This window comes from Emydura macquarii, unplaced genomic scaffold (assembly GCF_026122565.2).
Source record: "Emydura macquarii macquarii isolate MOO-44397 ecotype Brisbane River unplaced genomic scaffold, CSIRO-AGI_Emac_v2 contig_2636, whole genome shotgun sequence".
NCBI lineage: Eukaryota > Metazoa > Chordata > Testudines > Chelidae > Emydura > Emydura macquarii.
Window position 1 is genome coordinate 28061447 of NW_027132773.1, and position 27661 is coordinate 28089107.

The 27661-nt window shown below is 40.1% G+C and overlaps 1 long non-coding RNA gene across 1 annotated transcript; it reads left to right on the top strand.

Moving 5' to 3' along the window:
* Positions 1-81: 81 nt before the first annotated feature.
* Positions 82-27661, top strand: LOC137163698 (uncharacterized). The gene is made up of 4 exons (XR_010922791.1): positions 82-142; positions 23916-23956; positions 24088-24197; positions 27430-27661. It is a non-coding gene; the product is annotated as an uncharacterized lncRNA (long non-coding RNA).

Sequence of the window (27661 nt, forward strand, 5' to 3'; positions counted from 1 at the left end):
TCTGCCATCCTCTGTGTTAGCTATTTAGGTTGGGAGCTTTTTAGAGTAGAGGACATCTTCTATTATTTGTCTCTTTACAGAAAATGCCATTTGCGTTTGTAAACCCAATTACAGGGAGGTGGATGGACATGGAATTAACAAGGTATGTGCCTGCTATTACCCTGATCATTTTGCTTGTATGTTGCATTCCTTCTCCCCACTCCTTCATCTCTTTTGTATGTTTGTAGACTATCAGACCTTTGGGGCTGGGAATATCCCATCATTGGTGTTTTGCAAATACCTGGAAAAATCTGAACACAACCACAATGCAAATAATAATTAACAAAGCCACTGTATACTTTGGAAGTATGTAAATAATATAAGATTTAGCAGAGATACTCCTGCTCTATAAACTGTGACATGCAGTAGATACCTGATGCAGTTCCGTTCCATAGTTTTGATACAAGATGAAAATGTATTGAAAGAAATGTTTATTACATTTCTCCTCATATCTTTGATAGGAACACTCAGATCCACATTATCACTAGAGTTCCTATATTTGGGCTAAAAATCAAATCCTAGGTTATGTATGTACTATGCTGGATTTAACGCCGCCACAAAGATTCATGAGAGCCACAAAATTGGAAGGGGTAGGCTTATGCCCAGAATAGAGAAATAAAGCAGTGGTTTTCGAACCTGACTGATTTGGCAGCTTATCGATGTAGTGAGCAATTATATGAATTCAAAGAAATTTGAACCCCATTTCTTGACACATTTGGATAAAGAATACTGAGACTGCCCAATAATGCTAGACTTCCTTTCCACCAGACACACCACCCCATCCCCTGGTCCTGTCTTCTCTTTTTTACCTATTTATATATGTCTTTTTTTATTGTTACCCTCATCCTAACATGTTATGTCTGTGTAATATTATTTGACAAGTGGTAAATTTGCGTGATTTTATTGTATATTCTGTGAAATGTGAGTATTTGGTGACAAGTACAAACTGTAAGTCATTTACCTTTTTGTGTTTTTATTTCTTTTTATGAAAATTTATAAAATATTAATCACCTAAAAAGTATCTTGCTGTTTTTTGTAGCTTGGCCATTAAAGCAATTTATAATGTGATGATGAGCAATGTTAGTTCCGGGGTTTGAACAGATTGCTATGGTGCAGTGCTTTGAAACAGATTATCCCAACCATAAAAAAAAATCTATAATGTCATCAGTCATCTGTATTGATACTGAATATGACCCTGTTACTGATTGATTAGTCCTATTTACAGAATATTGATATTCATGCTATTAAGATTATCCAGTCCAATTCTTACATAATATGAAGTAACTAATAGTCTATTCCCCAGAATACCATCTAATTGTTTCCTGAATGACCCCAGCACATTTGCCTAAATAACTTTGCTTAGTGGTTTATTAATTTATGATTCTTTGTATATGAAAATATTCCTGGAAGTGTCCTCTAGCTTTTTTGTCAAGTCTATTCATGGCTTCATCTTCTGCATATGGCTCTAACTCTGTGGGTTAATTTTCTTGGACAGCATGGAGTGAATGTACAAGGAATAATTAATCACAGAATTCCCACAAGTGCCTTCAAAGGGAGTTGACAGCTAATTTCTCCATGGGCCCATGTTTAAAATGTATTGTTTATTTATATAGGAAAAACATCTTTGAAACATTCCATAAAAGAAATATAGTGGATATACACAGTTGTGTTTTACTCTGAGAGCTCCTTACAAGGTGCATTCTCATCTGGCACATAAACAGTGTGCAGCATCTTTACAGAAGACTCATTACTATTCAAGACCCTAATCCTGCAGCTTGTTCTGCATGGACGAACCACTCTGCCTGTGTAGAATCCCATTGAAATCAATGGCACTCCATTGAGTTGTAGAGGTCTACCCATGTGAAACAAGCTGTGCGATCAGGGCCTAAATCTGTGATAGCACTTCAATATATGGAATATCCAGCATCTGTCTCTCTTGATTTCTCAATCTTCAGAAATTTTAACTTTGACTAACACAGATCACGTATCAGTACTGAGGTTGACTTACATAAATAATTCATAAGATAGAGATAAACAGGGTTATATAGTTTTTTATAAATGGACATGGAAGCAATGATAGGTCTTCCCCCTGTAACAGGATGGCCTGCTTCTTTAAGGGTCAGGAAGTCTGGAGCTGGCCAAACCTGTTTAATTAGCCTTGCCCTGCCCCACGTATGCTGGCTGTAGGATCTAAAAATGCAGGAAGCCAATTAGCCCAGCAGTTTGGGACTGGTTATGGAGGAGAGCAGTTGAGTTGGGTTGTGGGTAGTACTATCTTCTGTGGTGAGCCCCTAGAATACAGGCCTATCCTCCAGAGATGCAGTCCTGGGTTCGGTGTTCCACAAAAGGAACAGGGAACTGAACAAGAAGGTCAGGGAAGGTGTGGGCCCTGTATGGAGTAGTGGAGGCAACCTAGTGACAGATGATGTGGAAAAAGCTGAAGTACTCAATGCTTTTTTTGCCTCTTTCATAACAGACAAGACTACTGCACTGGGCAGCATAGTATGGGGAGGAGCTGAGCAGCCTTCAGTGGTGAAAAGAGCAGGTTCAGGACTATTTAGAAAATCTGGACATGCACCAGTCCATGGGGCCACATGCAATGCATCTGGGGGAGTTCGCTGCGGTGATTATGGAGCCATAGGCAATTATCTTTGAAAATGTGTGGCGATTGGAGGAGGTCCCAGATGATTGGAAAAAGGCAAATATAGTGCCCATCTTCAAAAAAGGGAAGAAAGAGGATCCGGGGAACTACTGACCAGTCAGCCTCACCTCAGTCCCTGGAAAAATCATGGAGTAGGTCCTCAAGGAATCCATTTTGAGGCACTTGGAGGAGAGGAAGGTTATCAGGAATGGTCAGCGTTGATTCACCAAGGGCAAGTCATGCCTGTCCAACCTGATTGCCTTCTATGATGAGATAACTGGCTCTGTGAACGTAGGGAAAGTGGTGGACATGATATGCGTTGACATTAGCAAAGCTTTTGATATGGTCTCCCACAGTATTCTTGCCAGCAAGTTAAAGAAGTATGCATTGGATGAATGAGTATAACAGAAATCTGGCTAGATCATCGGGCTCAATGGGTAGTGATCAACAGCTCAATGTCTAGTTTGCAGCCATTATCAAGCGGAGTGCCCCAGGGATTGGTCTTGCAGCTGGCTTTGATCAACATCTTCATTAATGACCTAGATGAGGGGGTGGATTGCACCCTCAGCAAGTTTGCAGACGGCACTAAGCTAGGGGGAGTGCTAGATAGGATAAAGAGTACCTAGACAAATTTGAGGATTGGACCAAAAGAAATCTAACGAGGTTCAACAAGGACAAATGCAGAGTCCTGCACTTAGGACAAATGAATCCCATGCACTGCTACAGACTGGGAACTGACTGGCTAAGCAGCAGTTCTGCATAAAAGGACCTAGCAGTTACAGTGGAACTGAAGCTGGATATGAGACAACAGTGTGCCCTTGTTGCCAAGAAGATTAACGGCATATTGGGTTGCACTGGTAGGAGCATTGCCAGTAGATCGAGGGAAGTGATTATTCCCCTCTATTCGGCACTGGTGAAGCCACATTTCGAGTATTGTGTACAGTTTTGGGCCCCCACTACAGGAAGGATGTGGACAAATTGGATAGAAAGTAGCAGAGGGGAACAAAAATGATTAGGGGGGCTGGGACACACGACTTATGACGAGAGAATGAGGGAACTGAGCCTGTAGAAGAGAAGAGTGAGGGGGGATGTGATAACTGCCTTCAACTACCTGAAGGGGGTTGCAAAGAGGATGGAAATAGGCTGTTCTATGTGGTGGCAGATGACAGAACAAGGAGCAATGGTCTAAAGTTGAAGTGGAGGAGGTCTAGGTTGGATATTAGGAAAAAATTTTTCACTGGGAGGGTGGTGAAGCACTGGAATGGGCTACCTAGGGAGGTGGTGGAATCTCCATCCTAAAAGTTTTTTAGGGCCTGGCTTGACAAAGCCCTGTCTTGGGTGATTTAGTCAGGGTTGGTCCTGCTTTGAGCAGGAGGTTGGACTAGATGACTTCTTGAGGTCCCTTCCAACCCTAATCTTCTATGATTCTATGACCCAGATGGAGGTGACCAATAGGAGGAGGCAACCAAGGGAATGGCCCAGCAACTCCACATCCAGCCACAAAGACACGTTGGCCAGTGAGTTGTTTCTGTGCATGTGGTATTCGCTATGGGGCAGTACCCTATCACACCCACAGTCCTACCAATAACACTGAGTGTATGATGATCTGATAACTTTTTAGCTTTGTGCAAAAAAGAAACACTTTCTGTTAATGAGCACTAGAACCCTTATAATAAACATTTAGCAAAAGCCAAGAAGAAGGTTAGTTCTTTTCCACGAGACATTCCCAGCATATCCATGAATATATTTCACTTAAACCATCAAATGACAGAAGACCATCAACAGCATTTTCTGCCGTTATAGGGTTTTTTTTTTCATTTTGATATACAAAAGGGGAGAAAAATATTAACTTTTTTCCATCTCCAAACCCCTTTGCTGCTCCTTCACTTCCTCTACATTGCAATCAAATTTCTCAACCTCCCCTTCAAGGTTAAATCCAGCTCTGCCCCGTGTATATCTCTGTTCTCATCTTCATCTTCCCTTGTTCTATTTACTCAGCTCTTGTCTCCCAACTAAATGCTTCTTTCTTCCATACTTGTCTTTGTGCCTTTTGTATACTTCTCCCTTTTCAAGGAACTGTCTCCTTTTTCTGTTTTAACCAGTAGTAAGTTTAACCAGGTGTAAGTTTGGATATGGTGCACCCATGCTTACCTGCTTATTTCAAATACCACAGACACACATACTATGCATTACAGCAGTGGTTTTCAAACTTTTTAAATGGAGCCCCTCTGTGGACTTTTGTGTAACAAATGCACCTCCTCTTCCCCAAACCCCTTTCAGAAAAAAAACCAGGGCCTACATTTATATCAATAATGGCTGACAGCTCACACAAAATTGAAAACAATAAGCATTCTAACAAAATAATAATTAAAGTACCATGCTGCTTTCCTGATTAGTGCGAGGCATGCGCTTGTTTTTTGCAGCAGAGAATCTCCATTCTTGGCTGTATTTCTGAGATGGCAATCCAAAGCTCACCTTCTGCTTGAAGAGTAGATTGGTATTTGTTCTTAATGTAAACGACAGCAGAAAAGCCTATTTCGCACAAGTAGGTTGACACAAAAGGTATTAAAATGTTCATTGCAGCTTCTGATAATGCAGGGTACTCTGCAGCAACTGACAGCCAGAACCCACTTAGTTGGGGTCAAAGCGAATACTGTCTTCAGTAGTCGGTCACTTGACAAGTCCAAAAGGGCTTCATCAGCCTCAGGTGACAGATTGCTGGTTGCAGTAGTTGCAAAAGGTTGACGAATCCAACCATACTTATCAAGAGTTAAATCTTCCAAGTATTTCTTAAAGTGAGTGCTGAGGTTTGTGAGATGACCGTCGATTATTGTTTTCACAAGTTCAAATTCAAGTTCGTTTTCCTGTAAAAATTCATCCAACAATGGAAGCATATCAACTTTGCCACTTTCCAGCCATTCCCTCCAGCAGTCAAGTTTATTTAAAAGCCATCAATCTTGTCACTTAATGACAGAACATTGGTTTGGGGACCCTGAAGTCAGACATTTAGTTTTTCAAAAATATCTGCTAAGTATGCTAAGTTTGATAGCCACTTAGAATTAGTGAAGTGTTCTGCGAATGATGACCCAGAGTGAAGAAGAAACAAACGCAGCTTATCTCTCAGCTCAAACAAAAGCATTAGGAATTTCCCTCATGATAGCCACCGCACTTCTGTATATAAGAGCAGTGATTCATGTTCAGATTCCATTTCCTTGCATAGCATTGCAAACAATCTTCAATTTTTGGGTCAAGACTTCACAAAGTTTACAATTTTTACTGCCATTTGCAGAACACAATTAAATTCTGGTTCAAATTTCTTAGAAGCCAGAGCATGTGGTGCCACTTCCAGAACTTTTACTTTTAATCCAGTCTTTTCCCCATCAGAGCGCCAGATCCATCTGTGCATACACCGACACAACATTGCCACTTCAAGCCTTCTTTGCACATTAAGTTGTCAATATTGCAAAATATTTCTTGTCCTCTTGTCTTTCCTGGCAGTGAGATACAAAATAATCCTCGTTTAGTTTCCCCTCAGCAATATCTTACAAACACGAGTGGCTGGGCTGAATCAGACATGTCTGTAGATTCATCAATTTGCAAGGCAAATTTAGGGCTCTGTTTAACACGTTCGATAAGCTGAAACTTTATATCTATGGAAATATCTTCAATGCGTCTTGCAACAGGTCATTGGACAAAGGAACAGCTTTAAGCAGAGTTGAAAATTTATCTCCATGCATGATATGACATTGCTACCGCAGCAGGAAGAACTAGTGTTTCTCCGATTGTATGTGGCTTTTTAGATTTAGCTATTCCATATGAAACTGCATGGGATGCTCAAAGTGCTTTTGTAGGTATTGTTGTTTGTCTGCTCATTACATCCTGTTGACCTTTCAGTTCTTGCTCTTTTTGCTGAAAAAAACTCAACTGGCTTGTCAGTATGTGTAGCATGTTTAGAGTGCAAATGCCTCTAGCTTTACAGGTTTCATGCTATCTTGCACTAGCACTTCTGAACATAAGACATACTGTGGGTATTGCTCACCTTCAGTAAGCAAGTAGGTAAAGCCTTACTGAATATATTCATCTTGATATTTTCTCTGTTTAACTTTCTTCATCTGGGAGCTGGACCAGCTCTGTCCTCCACTCTGCCAGTAGTGCCAGGCGTGCCGCCTGCAGCCGCCTCCCCCGCCTCCATGCCCCCCGCTTTGAAAACCGCTGCATTACAGCATATCTTGTACAAGCAGATACTGCACACACTGACAAACAGAGCATCACAGATAAGAATCAGACCCCAAGGAATCTTTAAGCCATAAAGATATTTTACCAACATCTGTTAGTGTTCTCAAACTGCTAACCAGGAGATCTGTGAGAAATAGTCACAACAAAATGAAAAGAACTTGAAATTTGAGGTTTTCCCATTTTGTGTTTGTGAAAGTGGTTCTATTTATGAAAAACCTGCAAATGTGGTAGGTTTTAGCTGGACCATTTTTAATGAAATTTAATTCATATTTTTGCTTGGTCTAACATGAATTTTCTCCCAGAAACTTGCCAAAATTTAAATTTTTGCATTTTGTGCAAAACTAGCTATGTCAATAAAAACCTCGGAAGAAGCAAACATTCAGGAGTATGAAATAGCCCAAAACTAGTATGAATCAAAACAATAATGTCAGCACATATCTATTACCTGGTTAAAATAGATACAAGATTTTCATTTGCATATTTGAACATGAATGCAATGCAACACTGCTGGATGAGTCTTCAGCTGCAAGGACTGAACTCTAGGCATTTATTTCCCAAAGCATGAGCATTTACTGCCTGAGCTAAAACACATAGCTCTGTTATCACAAAGGTTGCACAGGCTCATAAACCTCTGTGTGGTCCAACCACTTGAGGAGGACAAAGCCACATATGTAAACATGGATTACCTTAATAAATATAACCAAATGAAATGCAACACTGCACACTATCTTCACTAATGTTTTAAAAATATAGGGGTAAAGTCCAGGCCATACTGAAGTCCATGAGAATTTTGCCATTGACTTAAACAGAGACAGGGATTTCACCCCATCCATTTAAATCATTGTTGAGGAATGTCCTCTTTACAGTACTGATCTCTAAATCTGATATTCAAATACTCTAATAGCAAGAAGGCCAACAGTTTTTCTTGTTGAGATACATCACCTATTGCTTCTTTGCTTTGTTAATTTGATGTCTAAATCCAATTTTGTGAAGTCTAGATGTCCAAGAAGCAAAAGAATGTGTTCACAAATCCCCAGTCTCTCTTTTGCATGCTCTGTTAGCACCCACAGAATTTGGCCCTGTATTTCATGGGTGCAGCTGAATTGCAGGTGATTAGAAATACAAGTACCCAGACTTGTATCTGCTATTTATTTTGTGGGCATCAAAATGTGAAGGCAAAATGGAGGCCAGATTTACCCCCAAAATATTATTTTTGTGAAATACAACTGAAATAACAGAGGCTTTGAGTCAAATACACTCTGTTGTTATACAACACTGTAGGAAGCCGGGGCCCGAAGAAGGGCCACAAGCGCGGGGTCGGACAGGAAAAGGGCCAGCCGCCCAGTCTGCATGGCAACTGGATGGCCGACTAGTGATAGGTTCTGTCGGCCGACCAATCCAGCACCAGAGGGGCGGACCCTCAGCCAGGGCTGAGGCTATAAGAAGCAGGCCCCACAGCTCAGAGAAGAACAAGCTGCCGCCGGAGGCAGACGTGCGGCTCTGCCGGCTACAGCTGAACCCTGAACCGGGTCAGGCCACTGACACAAGCGAGCGCCTCCCGGGGCGAAGACCCCAGGAGTGGCCCAAACGACCAACTGCTAAGGGTTGGAAAAGATCCCCGGGCCCCCTAAACTGGCCAAGGCCTACAGGCCCCCAGGACTCGGCCAAGCCCGTAGGCCCAAGTGATTGGACTGAGTCCCCTGAGCTGGAGGGCTGGGAGACCCCCCCGAGGCCGGACCTGACCTAGAGGAGCTGCCAGAGGCCGAGCCGTCCCCAGAGCCCTGGGACCTGGAGGAGCTGCCCCTCCCCAAGGAGCTTCCCGCCTTGCTGCCTATGGACGCCGAGGGACTGTTACCTGGGGATACGGGGAGGAAGTAGCCCAGGTGCAGCCATAACCGTGGCTGAGACAGGGGCAAGCCCTGTCGGCGTGTTGCGGCAGGAGCCCCGCCGACTTAGTGGCAACGCCTTTGCCACTGCTAGGGCCCTGGGCTGGGACGCAGTGGAGTTGGGTGGGCCTGCGTTCCCCTCCCCTCCCCCTTATCCTTGCCACCCAGAGAGTGAGTACCATCCCCCGCACTCCTAACTCGAGGACACTGCTTGCTCGCCTGCCCTGCCTGAGGGCCGGGGCAATAGACTGCTTGCTTGCCCCCCCCCCGCCTCAGGGCTGGGGCGATAGACTGTTCGCTTGCCCGGCCTGCCTCAGGGCCGGGGCGATAGACTGCTTGCTCGCTCGCTCTGCCAAGGGCCGGGGCAAAAGACTGCTTGCCCGCCCCCCTGACTGAGGGCCGGGCAATAGACTGTTTGCCTGCCCGCCCTGCCTCAGGGCCGGGACACTAGACTTCTAGCTACAGCTAACATTCCCCTTTTAGGAAGGTGCAGTGGCCTTCCTCTGAGCTGGGGCCCGAAGAAGGGCCACAACCGCGGGGTCGGACCGGACCCCGTGCTACAAGCACTATATAAGTTACCTGTCTTTTTTTTCTCCATTTTTTCTTTTAACTCACTGCAATATGATTGCTTGTATAGAAATAATGGCATAGACATACTGTGTCACTGGGGCAGGAAATCCAAAGAGTTCAAAAGATACCGTATACTGCCTTGTCTGAAAGTACATCCGACTGCAGTAATAGATTCACGGATCTAACATCTTGTCTCCTGGGCTCTTGCAGAGCTACCTTTGCTCTAAATGCACACACAAGAAAGATTTGTGCCTTCACTCTAACCGCAGTCCTCCAGAGAATTTCTGTAGGGTTTTATTTTGGTGAATTGCCTTTTAAACATGCACAAGAACAAATGGACAAAAATTTATTACTGCAGAACTATGTGAACTATGCATTCTATGTAGGGTTATTATATTTCCTATGCTGCTTGTGTGTGTGTTTTGCAACAAAGAAAAAATCCCAGAGAAATAAAACCCTACAGAGTCACACTCAGTGGTAATGTGGTTAAAGTAATAGAACTCACTTGGGACCAAATCCTGATTTTATACTTTCAAAGACAAAAAATGTCGAGCTTGAATGCCTAACATCAGGCACCAAAATAATTTTCATGACCTCTGAATATCAGATACGGTCAGAGCAGAAATCCGTGCACTGAATAAGCAAATACATTCTTCATTCGTTAGAATGTATTTCTCTTTCCTATGGATTTTGGAAAAACACTTTAGAAAAATCTTATTTTTAAAAGTGTACTATGATGTGTTTACAAGCAGGGATAGTGAATGATTGTACTGCATCTGAAACATTGTAATAGACTCTGTTTAACATTCTTTCACATCTGCTGGGTTTTACTGATAACTGAGACCTTTCTGCTTGTTTATGCCAATAGCTTTAGGCACTGAAGTCTGAAAATTCCGACCTCAGCCAATTAGTCCATATTTTTTGTAGGCTATTCAAAAGATGTTGTCTAGGCCTCTTGCTTTTGGCTGTCTGGCCCTGCAGAGAATTAGCGGGAATGCAGATTGGCATGAGATAAAAACTGCACATTGTGTGTTTCTGTTACAAACTGAGGGCATTCTCCACATTGGATTGTTTTTTAAAACAGTGTTTCAGTAGTGAAGTGATAAAGTTGTTGCAGGGGAAAGTTTCATAGTCTGTTTAAATGCAAGATGCTTTTAATGGTTTTTTATTAGAAAGGTGCAGAAATTAAAGCTATATATGAAGATGCACTTCCCAGAGTCACACAAATGATATTATAAGCATATTTAGATAGACAGCCCATAGATAAACATACAAAATAATAAATCTTCTCCAGCCTCAGACATAAGAGCAAATTCTGAGCTCGATCCTTAGCTAAGGAGCTGGCTCTGTGTATAAACTGAGAATGATTGAGCTTTTTAATAATAGCACTTCCATGGCAACTCCTGATCTTCTCTACACCTTACTGTTATCATGAATTCTGGGCTTTTTGTAGACGCATGCCATGTAAGCAGCTTTCCCGGCTCTTCTGGAAACAGTCCTAGTTATGTAAGGACAGAGCCGTCCTTCAGAGTACTCTCGGGTAAAACTCAGAGTAGGGACATTTAAACCATTTAAACTCAGAGTAGGGACATTTATATAGATGAGCCAATGCTATCCTATCAAAGTGTGTATGTTTGGTTGTTTTTTGTAAATTTCATCTGCCCCAGTGCTACAATGAGCACTGCATGGGCAGAGTCCGTTGCAGGATTTGGGTCACAGTAGTTAACAAGCGTTTTATGGTACCTGAATCTTCACCCTTCTCCTCATGCGCTTGTACACGAAAAGCAAGCATGAAGCGCCTGAAGTACCTCAGAGACTTCTTTTAGAACAGTTAGAGTTAACGTAGTAATTATATAATATATGTGTGTGCATGTTTAAACACCTTATTATGTGCCTGAATGGCGCTTCTGAGAAGTTCTGGTCTTTCGTGTAGCTATGTAATTAAGATGCTCTCTATACATAGGGAAAATATTTACAAAATTTCCAGAAACTAAACCATACTGCTTATGTTTAGAGCAGTTCCAAGAACTGCTTGTCTGTGGTTTCAATATCAGTCAAACTGCTCATGAGAGAACTTTATAATTCAAGAAAGAGACAGGCGGAGGAGCCATTATAATTATAGAAGGCACCAAGAAGCACTCAGTGAGGCTATCTCAATAGCCCCTTTTTTCGGTTGCTCATAACCTTTTGGAATTTTACTGCTTGGGGTGAAAATGTCCATGTTTAGTTTTGGTCCAAAGGCCTCTTTTTGAAAGTCTGAAGAGAATCCCGTCTGCTATTTCTGAATTCTGCTGGGGGAAAACAGTACATAAATACTGTCCCCAATTTAAGGCCACTCTCCCGCAAACACTTACACATGCCTTTAAATGTATGCACATGAGTTGTCTGTTTGAGCTCAATGGGGCTACTCACATCTGTAAATGTAAGCATATGCATAAATATTTTCAGGACCAGGGTCTAAGTATTTTAAGGTTCTTTATTGGGTCATGCATAACTCTGAAATAGCTAAACTAAACTGCTAAGTCCTCATGCAGGACTGAGGCTATTGGGGAATTATGGCAGAACAATTCATGTAAGCTGAGTAGAAGTTGGCCTTAGTATTGCTTCTAGTGAACATCATAGTTGCAGTCTGTATGTAGCATTTCTAGAGTAGAATAAGTCTCTGTAGATAGACCTCAATGCCATATGGATTCTGTAATCAAGTCTAAGCTCTTGCAGCATTTAGAAGTCATGTAGGATGGGGACCCCTCTCTTCTGCAACATTTCAGCCTCTGATCCTTTAACGAGCCTTGCGTGAACAGATCCATGCATCAACATGAAGACCTATTGAAGTCAATGGGATTCTTTCTGCATCAGTACTGTGGTTCACCTAGGTGGAGTTCACTGAAGGATGAGTACCTTAAGAGCTAGCAGGAGGAGGGGGCTTTACTCTTCTGCAGGGCTGTAACCACCACAGTTTGAAGGATCCCAGGGAAACAAATGGTGCGAGCAAACAAAATGGGTTTTAATATGGCCAAAGGTAAAGTTAAGCATCGAGGAATAAAGAATGGAGCTGGGAGGCTCTATTCTAGGAAGCAGTGACTCTGAAAAAGACTGGGGGGTCATGCTGGATAATCCAAGGAACATGAGCTCCTAGTGCAACATTGTATCCTAAATGGTTAATTAAATTCCTGGATGAATAAAGGAGAATATCAAATAGGAGTAGAAAGAGATGACTTTTCTGTTGGGCATTGGTGTGACTGCTACTTAAATACTGTGTCCCAGTACTGCCAACCCCAAAGGTTCAAAAATCATGAGTCAGACTCCGAAAAAAAAAAGATCATGTTGTGTTCTTTTGGTTTGTCTTTTGACTTTTGAGCTTCCCTTCTCATCCCTCATGTGTATGACAATTAGTGTTTTCCACTTACCCAGATTTATTGGGTAAGATGATTTTGGTCCCCACAGCTGGAGCACTAATCCCCATATCTGTCCACCCTTGCCCAGTAATTAAGTTGACTACCCCCACTCTCCATATCAGTTCTGCCCCCCAAACCCTGCATCAGTTCTGCTCCCTCATCAGTTCTGCCTGTCCTTCCCCCATGCACTTCTGCCCAGTCCCTACTCAGCTTCCCATCAGTTCAGGCCCCTGGTCCCCAACCAGCCCGAGATCAGTTCCACCCCCACAACAGTTCTAACCCCCCAATATCTCACCTCTGCTCCTGCTGGGGTTCTTCATCTCCTCTTCCAGGCCTCGGGAGGCAACTGCTGTGGGATGCCTTCCCCCTTCCAGGCTGGGGGTGAGCAACACCAGGAATCTTCACCCTCTTTCCAGGGATGGCAAGGATGGGGGAGGAGCATAAGAGAAGGGGGGCAGAGCTCTGCCTGCTGTGTGCAGTGGCACTGATTGGTTGCTCTGTCTCAGAAGCTGGGTGAGTGGGACAGGCAGCCACTCAGAGGATGGGTTTCCCCCAGGCAGATTTGGAATTTCCTAGAGGACAGCAGATTTTCATGCCATTGAGAGAGTGGCTTCAGTGCCAGCCTAAATCCCATTCCAAAAAAATCATTTGAGTTAACAACCATGGTATTCGGGCTGCGAGAAGGATGTTGGTGAATTGGAGAGGGTTCAGAGAAGAGGCACAAGAATTGGATTGGAAAACCTGTCTTATAGTGATATACACAAGGAGCGCAATATATTTAGTTTTAACAAGAAATGATTAAAGGAGTGACATGATCACAGTTTATAAATCCTTACATGGAGAACACTAATTTGGTAATTGGGATTCTCAGTCTAGTAGAGAAAGGTGTAACATGATCCTATGGCTGGAAGCCAAAGCTAAACAAATTCAGATTGGAAATAAGGTGTAAATTTGTAAAAGTGGGACAAAAGTGCGTTGTAGTGGATTCTCTGTCACTGACAATGTTTACATCAAGACTGGATGTTTTTCTAAAATATATGCTGTAGTTCAAATAGAAATTAATTTAGGGAAGTTTTATGTCCTGTGTTACAAAGGAGGTCTGCCTGGGTGATCACGGTGGTCGCTTCTGGCCTCACAATTTATGACTCTAAGCTCCTCAGCAATAATTGCTTTGGACTTGAGTGGGGTTTGTTTTTTTCTTGTTTTCTTGAGGAAGGAAAATCATCACCAGGGCAATTAAAATACAAAGACTTATTTTAATAATAAGGTTTTTACATTTTAAATGCTCAACAATCAAGAAATGGAAACACTAATTTTGAATGTGCGACCTTTTCTCTCGTCAGGTGAACTCCTGATACCGGTGAAGTCAGTTTGCCATCGACTTCTGTGGGGCCAGGATTTCACTTAGAGTTTTTAATTACATTCACAAACTATTTGTCAAATATACAGTATACTATCATACAATTTTCTTCTGTACTCTTGTGGACCAAGCCTGCAATGTGCAAAGCACCCATTGTGAGGTGCCCAGGACTCCCAACTACCTCTGAAGTCAAGTTGGGTACCTGTGACTTGTAGGATCAAGCCCATCGATACCCATTACTAAGAACATAAATACGGCCATACTGGGTCAGTCCAATAGTCCATCTAGCCCAGTATCCTGTCTTCTAACAGTGGCCAGTGCCACATGCTTCAGAGGGAAAGAACACAACAGGTCAATTTTGAATGATCCATCCCCCTGTTGGACAGTTCCAACTTCTGAAAGCATGGGGTTTCATCCCTGAGCATCTAGGCTAATAGCCAATGATGGACCACTCCTCTATGAACTTGTCTAATTCTTTTTTGAACCCAGTTATACTTTTAGTCTTCACAACATCCCATGTCAAAGAGTTCCACAGGTTGACTGTGCATTGTGTTAAGTCCTTCCTTATGTTTGTTTTAAACCTACTGCCTGTTAATTTCATTGGGTGACTCCTAGTTTTTGTGTTATATGAAGGGGTAAAAAACATGTCCATATTTACTTTCTCAATATCATTCATAATTTTACAGACCTTTCTCATGTTACCCCCTTAGTCATCTCTTTTCTAAGATGAACAGTCCCAGTCTTTTTAATCTCTCCTCATATGGAAGCTGTTCCATCCCCTAAACATGTTTGTTTCCAATTCTAATGTCTTTTTGAGATGGGATGATCAGAACTGCATACAGTATTCATGGTGTAGGCAGACTGTGGATTTATATAGTAGCATTATGAAACTTTGTTTTATTATCTATCCATTTCCTAACATCTGTTAGCTTTTTTGACTACCACTGTACATTGGGTGGATGTTTTCAGAGAACTATCCACAGTGACTCAAAGATTTCTTTCTTGAGTTGTAATAGCTAACTTCGACCCCATCATTTTGTATTTATAATTGGGATTATGTTGTCCAGTATGCATTACTTTGCACTTATCAACATTGAATTTCACTTGGCATTTTGTTGCCCAATCACCTAGTTTAGCGAGATCCCTTTGTAGCTTTTCACATAAACTTTGGACTTAAATGTCTTGAGTAATTTTGCATTGTCTGCAAATTTTACCATCTCACTGTTCACTCCCCTTTCCAATCATACAATGGTTATTTTTTTTAGCTACTGTATTACTTTTCTTAGTTCCCTTCCATGCTTTAAAGCAGAGAGGATCTTAGAGCATCCTGCTACATTTCTATATTTTATGCTTTTATAAATTCTCAAATGCAATTTTACAGAATAAAATTAGCGATGACATGGTGTGAGATTTTCTTTGTTTCATCAAAGTTTTATGTCTGAGTTACAATTAACCCCATAATAATGTCAATGTCATCTTTAAAAATTGCTATCAAATATAGTCAGGACTTAGTTTGACATGCCTTAAAATTGCTATTATTTATTGGAAAAGATCTTCTAGATTCTAATTACCTCTTTTTTTTAAAGTAAAAATAAGAAATGAACTGCTTTTTCAATCCCATATTATTAAAATAAAAATTAGTTTGCCTTTCATTATTATTATTTAGTTGTATTACAGTAGTGTCTAGAAGTAAGGACCAAGATTGAAGGCACTGAATAGACACATAGGGTATGTCTTCACAGGAACTAGACACCTGGGGCTGGCCTGTGCCAACCAACCCAGGCTTGCGGGCCTGTTTCATTGCTGTGTAGACTTCTGGGCTCGGACTGGAGCCTGGGCTCTAGGATCCTGCATGGTGGGAGGGTCCCAGGGCTAAGGCTCCCACCCAAGTCTGGAAATCTACATATTAATGAAACAGCTTCACAGCTCAAGTCCCACGAGCCCAAGTTGGCCAGCGATGTGTTTTTCTTTGCTGTGTAGACATACATATAGTAAGAAAGAAGTCTCTGCCCTTAGGGATATACAATATAATAGACATGACAAAAGAAGTTTTATGCCAATTTTACAGATTGGAGAAGTGAGGCACAAAGATTAAGACCCTGTCTACACTTACCTTTGGGATTCGGCAGCAGTTACGCAAGCTACACAAAAAACTTGTTCGACTTCTCTGCTCCTCTTCTGCGCGCCGTCTTCACTGCACAGCATTCCAGTCGACGCAGCACTACGCCACTTGCGAAGGTGGTCCTAGTACGTCGATTTCTGGATTGACTGAGCGGGTCTTCACTGACCGCTCAGCTGATCCAGAGAAATCGATCTGATGGCGGCGACTTTGCCGCTGTCAGTGTAGCTGTAGCCTAAGACTCCAGTCCTGCAAATGCTATGTGCATGCAGCCCTATTGACTTTAAGGGCCTGTCCAGCAGAGCAACTTGCAGGACAGGGTCCTAAGTGACTTACAGGAAGTCTGTGTCAGAGCAGGAATTCGACCGAGATCTCCCAAGTTTCAGTCTAGTCCCAATTCCAGATCATCCTTCCTCTCAATTTCTCATTTTCCCTTCCAAAAAAATCCTATACCGTATAAATTACATCCGCTGACTCAGACTTTGCCTAGACTGATATCAAGAAGGTCTAGTGTTTGTTTCACTTAACTCAGCTGCTTTTCTTTCTTTTCTTACTGTTAAATTCTACATTCATTCTAATGAAATCTGTTTGGGCTTGGAAAACTTGTCTGCCTTACAAGGGGAGGGAGATGAGTTTGCTTGCCAGGCAGATTTTCTCAAGCTTTTACCGCTCTAATTATTTCTCAGAAATGTTTACCAGGGGAAAAAATTAAAAATCATCACAGATGGCAAATTAGTGGAATAATGTTTCTAAAAATAGTGTGTGAAAATGGTTACAAATTGTCTCTTGTTAATCAGTGCATAGACAAGTGGCTAAATATGTATGTTGGCATTTTCCCTGGTTAATTCAGTAGTTTCCTGTTAAGCAGATAATCTGGAATCCACATGCAAATTCCAAATATGAATGACCGCACTCCCCTTCCAAAGTAACAAATAATAAAAGCAATTGTGAATGGCTATGGTTCTGTCTTTGTTTTATTTTGCTGAAGGTGCAAGTAAGCTGAGCTGCAATATAATGTGGAACTAAATTTATAACTATTTCTTGCGTATCTCATCATCTCCATAGAAGTCTGGTTTTCAGGTGATTTTTCACATCATTCCTTTTCTCCAAAAATCCTGATTCCCACTTCCCCTTCCTTTACCTTCCTCCTTTATCATGCTGTTGCCTATAATGTACATATACTATAAAGGCAAACCTAACCTCATCATAAGTGGTGCAATTCAAGTGACTTCAATGGAGTTGTGCCCATTAACACCAATGAAGAATCCAGCTATTTGTGTCTTTGGGAATCAGTACTATGACTGATTGTAAAGGTCACCATATACATCTTATCCAGGAGGAGCAAATATGCACCATGGACCAGATCCTTTGCTGGTGTAAATCAGTGTAGCCTTATTGCATATAGACAGTGGTCTCATTTCTGGAAAATTAGTGAATGTTATAGTAGTTTGAAATGAGCAAATGTGGCATATTTCAGCTATTATCCAGTGTTTGGATGTCTACAAGTAATTTGTAACCCTACTGGATTTCCATAGAAAAATATCTGGAAGACAAGCCAAGGAGTACATTTGTAGCATTAAGAACGCTGATTAGTTGAGAATCCAAAGATGTTGCATCTCAGAATGACATCTGCTAAATTGTTAAGTGTATGCATCACTGGCACCTACCAATGCTCAAGGTAGGGCTGTTACTTTGGAGGTATTTTACAGACACACCTCAAGTACTACTACACACATAGTGTCATTTAACCATTTCTAATAATACACTGATATAATTATACCATACATCTTCCCATAAATGCTTTTACTTGTTTTCCAACTCTCTTTCCATTACACACGTTAGGAGAGCAGAAAAGTTGCATAGATTCTTTAGAAAGATTGATAGACAAGAGGTACTAAGCTATCTATGAAGCACTGGAAATGTCAGTAAAATGATACAGCTGCTGTTTTAGGAAATGGACTCTCAGATAAAGTTTCAAAAAGGCTGCGATATCTGTGTGGAGATCATGTAGCCTAACTGTTAGAACAAAGGGCAATCCTTTGGCAATCCGTCTGACCTCCTCAGATCTTTATCACCAAATTTGTAAATCTGGCACATAATGAAAAAAAGCAGATGCTGCCTTTGATCTAATCTTACCTGGGTACTTACAGCTTGCTGACTTCAGTGGGATGTGTGCATGTGCTTAAGTGTGTTGCTGAATAGGTGCCTTTCTGAGGAAACCTAAGATACTATAGGCTTGATCCAGCTCCCATTGAATTCTATGGGAATTTTTGATTTACTTCAGGAGTCACTCAGGCTATCTCTACACTTAAACCGCTGCAGCTGTGCCACCGTATCATTGAAGTGTAGTCACTCACAACAGCAATGGGAGGGATTCTCCCATAACTATAGTTAATCCACCTCTCCGAGAATTCTCCCTTTGACCTAGTACTGTCTACACTGAGGATTAGGTCAGCTTTTTAGGGTGGATTTTTCATACCCCTGAGGGACATAACTGGGTCATTTTAACATTTTAGTATAGACCTGACCTGTGAACACACATTTTCATTTGGATAGTGGGCTGATAGTGTGTATGTGTGTATCTGTATGTATACACATTTGTGTACACTTTGGGGCCTAAATACTGTTGCTATAGGTGCTATTTAAGATCCTGATTCTGAACATGCTTATGTGTGTCCCTTATTTTGAGAACATGCTTAAACTGTATTGAGGTCAATAGCACATAATCGTGTGCTCAAAATTAAGCACATGATTAAGTGCTTTGTAGAGTCAGTCTATCCATCTTTGATAGATCTATTTATCCTTGATACTGATGCAGCCATCATTACTGTAACATATGAGGGCCTCACAACCTTTAATGTATTTATCCCCACAACAGGTGAGGTGGTAGGGAGGTACTATTATCCTTATTTATAGATGGGGAATTGAGGCACTGACCCCCTTCTGTAAAATGGGGATAAAGACAGACTAAAAGACTGAAAGTCTGTAGTGGAGCAGGAATTGAACTCAGGTCTCTTGAGACCTAGTGCAATATCCTGTAGTCCTGACAGAAGAAAAATTCTTACTGAAATGAATGGCAGATATCTCTGTGTATTGAGTGTTAGGATTGCTTCCTATATGGGGGTGGTGGGGGAGAATAGCTTTTAAAAAGCATTTTACTATTATTATTCTACTAAAATTAGAAATACGGACTTTGTCTAGCAGTGCCTTTTGGTGCTGCTGCTTCTTTATCCTCCTGTTGCCTTTTGTGCATAGGACATCCCCCAGTTTCCACCATTTATTTTGATCTTGTGCTGTCTGTCATGTTGATGGATTTGGCTTTTTTCTGTTGTTCTGTATAATGTTTCTCTAGATGGCCCTTTTTTTCACTTACCAGGTAGAGTCCATATTATCACTTGATGTGGAAGTTGTGTTAGTGGCATCCTTAAAATGTGTCATAAATGTGTCCGTCATCGTCTTCTTACCATGTTTGATGTTTTGGGTTGATTTGCTCTACTTAAAATTTCTGATGTTGCAAGAAACTCTTTCCAATTTATTCTGAAGATCTTTCACAGGTATTTCTTTGAAATGAGTTATCTTCTTATCAATTTATGTTGTAATTTTCCATGCCTCTACTCCGCAAAGGATGACAGATGTAATGCTGATGTTAAAAAGTTGTACTTTTATATCAGTGCCAATCATGCTACTTTTTCCATATCTTTTCAAAGTTATGAAAATGTTTGTTGCTTTTGTAATTTGTTGCTTGACATGGATCATAATGTCACAATCATTGCATATCATCTCACTCTCTAGATACGTAAAATAACTTCTTCTAGTGTGTCTCCATCTACCTGGAGGGTACCGTTTGGGACATTGCTATTTATATATTTTGACTTCCCTTTGTTGATGGACATACCAATTTGTTTTGCTGTGTCTGCCAAAGCTGGTTCTTTCCTTCCATTAATGTTGTTTGGAAATAAGCAGGATTAGGTCATCAGGAAAAACAAAGTCATCCAATTGTGCTTTATTCTTTGTTCATAAAATTCCTTGGCTGCTTTCTGCAGTTACTTTCCGCTTGACCAGTTCAAACCATAGTGGGAGATATAATACACACCTACCTTATTCAACTTGTCACTGCAAACCCTTGGCTGTTGTTGTCATTATGACATACCCAGGTACAATTCAGACTGAGCAGTTCTATCTCTCTGCCCTCTAACCCAGGGTGCCTTTTTACCACTTCGCTGCTGTAGCCACCACTCCTGGTCTGCTCACATATATACTAGAACATGTTCTAGTACCACCGTACAATGGAATCTTATAACTTTACCTATAACGTAGCTACACATATTTTATCAGCAAATTATGAGTTTTCAAATGATACCACAGAAGGCATACTTTGTACAAAGATTATTACAATAGGGTGCAAGGGCTAAATACAGGGCTACAGTTGGTCACAGTCACCATCCCTGACTGCATATCTAGCATTATCATATAGATTCTTAATTATTCTAATTATTTTTTCTGGCATTTCATAATATGTCATAATTTTCCAATGCCTTTCACATACAATATCTGAAAATGCAACATGATCAGCATAAATTGACATATTATGTACAACACATTAATAGAAACATTTAATAAAGATGGTTTCAATTTAGTTGTTTTTTTCTTTTCAGTCTGTGGTTTTCAATAGGTTTATTTTTAAAAATCTTGTTACCCACAAATGTTTTAGACCACAACCAGAAACTTTGGGGTGTAATTTTTGGGTCATATTGCAGCTCTGAAATGGATATTTCTGCTAGCCACAGACAGAAGCTGTGTGTTTCCATATATAAGAGATGATCACCGTTAAAGAAAAGGTTGGTGTTTTTGTTTTGCTTTGTTTGTCTCCACTGATCTGGACCATCTCTTCAAAAACAATGATCAGAGTTGGAAATTTCTATACATGAGTATAACTACAACAGTGGGTTTTCCTTTGATGGGATCACATTATCAGAGAACAGAAACAACAGTCTGTCTCCTTTAAGAATAAACAGACAACAAACAGCTGTTAGGGCAGTAATGGGTATCATTATTAATGCTGAGCAGTTCTCTTTTATAAAGGCTGAAATGGACTGAAACCAGATGTTCCTTTCAAACAATTTTAACACTGTTCTCGGTCGCCACATTTTTCCTTAACACAGTGTGTATAATCTTTAAGAACATAGAAAATATCTATTGTGTTGTTTTGATTTTGAACCATGAAGAAATGAATGGTAAAAACTCTGCTTTTCGATTCATGCTGTAGGGTTTTCCTCTTGAAGGCAACACTGCTTGACAATCATTTATATTCCATTCACAAATATAGGAGCATTAAGACTGCAACATAAAGCAAAAAGGAATGCCAAAATTTTCCAAACACCCTTAACTCTATCCTTTTTTGTATATGCAGTACCAATGAGTCTTTAACTACATGATTACATACTGTTTTCCTCACAAGATCACAGCTCCCTTTGGTAAGCAAGTTGGACACACACCCCCACATTCTCCATCCATCCTGTACTCTGAATCAGACTGAAGTCCTGTGGAAAAATAGTGTGTTATGTTATAACTAAAGATTGGGTCAGAACTAAGGTTGGGTGGGCAACTTTAATTGGTTTTTCCTGTCTTCATCTTACAATCTTAACATTCTTATAACATTTTTAATGGAATTTAATGGAATTTCCTAGGGGCATATTTTTTAAAGAAAAATAATAAAACAAATTCCTTTTTCTGGAGCTATTTGCTAGATAGCTGTAGAATGCTTTGTCAGTACAGGATGCAACTAGAATCAATACACTTACGGAATAATCAAGAAAAGTGTGGCATCTTCAGCATTCCCAGCTAGCTTTGTTACACCATCGTTTGCTCTGTCAAATAACTAATAAAATGTTCATACAGAGCCATGAGTACATCTCTGTAATTAAGGGGCTATTCAATTGCTATTTTTAGGCATTAAATAATTTTTTCATAAAACTTGTTTTGGACCATAACTTGATATTCTACGTTAGGATTTTTTTTTAATCCACACCCCATACAAAAAATACAAACTGTCACTATTCTAGTCTGTTCTGTTCAGGGTTCTTATACTGTCCTCATCACCATGGATTCTGAGCACCTTCTGAATGGGCATCAAGTGATTTGAACCGCATTTGTCATGTGTGACCATTATATAGTTGTACAGTTTTTAAGTAAAAATAACCAACCAAGAAAGGACTCAGGAATTTAACTTTATAAATATATTTTCAAAAGTAAGTTTTCAGGTATCCTGGAAATACAGTGTGTACTCGATTAAAATAAACAACGTGCCAGTATCAATTAGATCTCTTCATTTTTGGGTCTGTAAAGAAAAAGTTGATATTTAAATAATAATTTAAATACTTTTTAAAAGTGTATAAACAGCAAAATTAGTCATAAAATAAAAATAAAAACTGGGAATAGAAATTCTGCAAAGATTAATGGGTAAATTGTCATCTTCTGGTGAAACTTCCAATAAATAGGCTCTGTGCAGTGACATTTACCTTGGGGAAATAGATCCTTCTGCAGCTTGTAAAACATCCAGGCAGTCTTCCCAATACCACTACTTCAATATCTAGGGTGCAGCTATGGTGGCCTGCTTCACTTTTTTGTTCCCTTTCTCCAAAAGCTCCTAGAGACCCACTTTTGTGTTGGTGCCATCTATTTATTTATTATGATCTTGTCATCATGGTGCTGTATCTGAGCACATCACAAGGCAAAATAGAACAGGTGGTTCATTGCTGTGAGGTTCTTATTGAGGCTTAGTCTATGCTAAAAAGTTTTGCCAGCATAGCTATGTTGGCTGGGAGTGTGAAAAATGACACCACCAAGTGACTAACTTTGTTGGCAAAAGCCCTAGCGTAGATGCAGTTATACCAGCAAAGAGACCTTGTTGGTATAGCATGTGTTGTTTGGGGAGGTGGTGCTAGCAAAATATCTCTTTCTGTCAGTATAACCTGTGTCTCCACTGAAGGGCTTTGCCAGCATAGGTAGACTGGTATAGCTATGCCAGCAAAGAATTTGTAGTGTCAACAAGCCCTGAGATAGATGTAATGGAGAACAGCAAGCAGAGGGCCTGGAGTCTCACTTAATAGTGTGTCCATGACTACATCTCCCCTGCTCAGTGGAAATGAAGAGCAGATGAAGTTCCACTGAATTTTTAGGTCATGTGTGGTCTTGCAAGGGAGAGGGATAGGAATTCCCTCTCCGCCCTTAGCATACACTTTTTTTTCTTATGACCTACAGTATATTTAAATAGCCATTTAGTAAACTGTAACGAGTCTCTAGAAAAGCATTTAAATAAAATAGCCCAAGGTCTTACGTTATATGTCTCTGCCCATTAGTGTTAATATCTATCAATATCCGTTAAAAGTTGGGGGTTTATTATTTTGATTTTTTTTAAAAAACAAATTTGAATCGAATTCCTTTGAAAATGTTTAGTATGCTATTTTGAAAAGGTCCTCATCCAGATAGAGTATCAGTCAATGCATATTTAATAACTTTTCATACTTTTTACTTAGTACTACAACTCTGGTTTTGTGTGTGACCCACTGTCAAACTGAATTGATCCTGAATTAATAAGTAGAAGAATTAAGCTACTGAACAACAAATACAAAGTAAATCTGCTTTTTTCTTTCTTTCTTCCTCCTTGAAGGCTATACAGCATGAAAGAAAAGGCAGAACCATCAAAGAAAGGTAATTATTCTAACAATAACATGCCCTGATTAAATTCTAGTCAAATACACTAATAAAATCATTATGTTCAATTAGAAACTGTCAAACAGCATTGGTTTGGTGGAAAACTGATAATTTATTCCTTTATTCAGTTGTTCATTACAAAAATCATGAAGATAAGAAATATTGCACATAGAAACAGCAGCAACTGATGATTTGCAATATGGTAAATGCCTCTCTGCAAGAAAAGACAGACAAAGGTGTGAGTACAAAATATCAAGTTGAAAACATTAATTTAAAAATAGATTAAAATACAATATTTTCATGGTTTTTCCCCTGGGCTTATTCTGTTGTGGCCAAATAAATCATGCTGCATGTACTCTATTCTGTTCATATTTCTCTTTACTGAAATTTATACTGAAAATATATTTTGTAAGTACTTATATGGAAATGGTAATTCCTAAAAAAAGCCACAGACACACAAAAGGGGCCATTACATACTTGAATGGGACATAGAAGCTTTTGAAAATCCTGCCAGCTGCCAATCAGTCCTTTAGGTGCCTAAATACCTTTAAAACTCTCACTCAATCTCACACTAATCCATCTCCACTGAAGTCAGTGGGAGTCTTTTCACTGACGTCAGTTGGTGTTGGATTGGGCTATTAGTCAAACCAAAGTATGTGCTATTGCTTAAGTCGTGGATACTTCATGTGTTTAACCTGAAGAACATATTTAGTTCAATTAATTCAACAAGGCTGATCATGTATGTAATGTTAAACATGTGTGTACTGATACATGTTTTCTGGATTAGAGCCTGTTTTCAAAGGGACACTTCCTCCCTGCAGCAACAATCTGCATGACTGGATAAAACAGCCTTCTTCTACTGACACCTGTCCAACTCTATTGCCCTGTATGATTATCAAGCTCAAGGAAATCATGACAGGGGATGCAGGGAGGGTGCATCCCTTAAGGATTTATCATGGATGTGGCTGTGTGCTTTCTTGTCTATTAGCCTGGAAATACTTTCAAACATACTGCCCACCTCAAAGACATTAGCGTGTGTGACAGGTGTCAATCAGATTATAAAATAAAACAACCCTCGCTCCCTGCAAAAAAATATACAAATTTTCCAGTTTCAGGAAGGATGGTAGGTTTGTTTCTCTGAAGGAGATATAGATAATCATAATTTGTACTGGGCGTAGTTATTCTTTGATGGTGGCTTGAACTGTTTCTCAGGGTTTCATGAGCTTCTGCATATGCAAGAGAGTCAAATTATGTCATGATTGATAGAGTTGTTTCGTTATTAAATGCAGTCTGTTCTGGGTTAGAGCTTTCTGTCTTTGCCACTTTATCTTTTTGTGATTTCTATGAGTCAGAAAGAGAATTCCTAACTATGGTTGATACTTAGATTCCATGTTTAGTCGATGCAGCCTGAATTGGCTATCTAGTAGTTCCCTATTCAGAATAGCTCTGTCAGCTGTGCATTTGCGCTGTGATGATGGAAGAGAAAGATCTCTTTGCTTCCTTAATTCTGATCACATAGTCCTGTAGACAGTCTTTGATACAATTGTGTTTGTCCTGTGAATACTTAGTTGTAAATTTTATATTTTTTGTAAGACATTAGAAGAACTTCTTAAACAACAGTCCTTAGAAGTGTTGGCTAACTCTGAGATCAGGGCTGGCCTTAGGTGTTTTGTCCAAGGGCAAAAAAAAAGATAGTAGACCAGCTGAGCAATGTGGCACCCCCCCAGATGTTGATTTGGTGCCCCTGGAAGTTGGCGCCCATGGAAACTGCCCTGATTGCCCACCCCTGTCTGTGGTGCTATTGTACTTTTTAAAAAACCCTACCCACTGAAAATTTACAACATACAATCCTAGTTTTTCCTTCAGAGAGTACTAGTAGATAATGCATACTTGGCAGCTTGGCTGAAATTTGGATAGCTGTAAGGAATAGCCTTGAAGACTGTCTAGTTTGTAGAATGGCCAGTGCTGAATGATTACCCATCAGAAAATCTATCTTTATAAGATAAACAGGCTGCTGAATCATTTTAAAAAACATTCTAGGTAACACATTAGTGTGCATGGGCATTTTTAGGTACTTGCCTCTGCCAGTGGAAGAAAGAGAAGTTACCCTGACAAATATTGTTAAACAGAATTTTTAAAGTGTAAAACTAGCATAAAATAAGATGCTTCATTTCAGCAAAAATCATAGGAATGAAACATTTCTGTTGGATTTCAAATGAGAAAATGGCAAGAATGCCACAGTTTAATATATACTGAAAAGTACTTAGTATTATTATTCCCTGATGAGACCCTTCATTATGGTCCCAAAGCTCTGATAATAATAAAAGTATACATAGCTGATATACTATTCCTCAACCACTCACACACAAATAAAGATACTCTGCCAGTGAAATTGCCTTTTTCTGACAGAGAAGCAATTGGCTTTTAAACACAAATATTAGAGTATTCAATAATCATAACATTTAAAATATATCAGTAACAACTTTGGAAGCTGTAGTACTTTGGACTACTGCTCTACGAAGTCATAGTATCTTTTGGTTACATATTTAGGACCCCATCCTGCAAATATTTATACACATGGGTTAAGTGGGATGCCTCATTTGTAAAGTGTTTGTAGGATGGAGCTAGGCTGTTCTCAATGGTACTAGATGACAGAACAAGGAGCAATGGTCTCAAATTGCAGTGGGGGTGGTCTAGGTTGGATATCAGGAAAAAGTTTTCACTAGGAGAGTGGTGAAGCACTGGAATGGGTTACCTAGGGAAGTGGTGGAATCTCTATCCTTAGAGGTTTTTAAGATGCGGCTTGACAAAGTCCTGGCTGGGATTATTTAGCTGAGGTTAGTCCTGCTTTGAGCAGGTGCTTTGACTAGATGACCTCCTGAGGTCCCTTCCAACTCTAATATTCTATGATTCTATGATTCCAAGTGAAATCTTAGGCATTACTATGCTGGCAAAAAATGTGTATTTCTGTGACAATCCAACTTTCTGTATATTGAATATATTATCAGAACCTAGGAACCACCAGCAAAGGGGACCATCTGGAAATAACAATAGTTATTAGTATTATAGCCAGAGGCTGTTATGGGATCCTGCATATGACACAAGATAAAAGGACTGTACAGATGACTTTTTGGAGTGGCTATGGGAGAGTAGAAGCCCACTTGTCCAACATGCTTCTGCATATTCCTTTGCCAAAGATGCAATATTTCCCCACAGTTTGAAAAATAAACACATTTTGAGCATCTCTAGAAACATGCTTAAATTGAACCCCTGAATTTCGGGACTTGATCCTATTTCCATCAAAGTTAATGCCAGAGCTCCTTACAGTTCCAAAGGTACGGGATCAAGCCCACAATTGCTAACAATTGTATTTAAACACAACATTACACATTTAAAAAATGTAATTCTCTACAGTACAAAAGTTTGAGACCTTTCTCATTTTTCTTCATTCTTCTCTTTAATTTCTAAAGGCACAGTTCACCGGGTATATTTACTCATTGATGTTGGTCTATCAAGAGTTGAACGGGAGTTATCTGTCACTTCAAATGCAGTGAACACATCTCTGAATAATCATAAGGGCTCTTGAAACCTACTTACTTACTACAAGCTTCATCTCTAGAAAGGCTAAATGCTGTATGTATTCTCATACTTCTCAACTGCCTTTTAACGTACTAAAATGTCAATATTTGGACAAATACAATT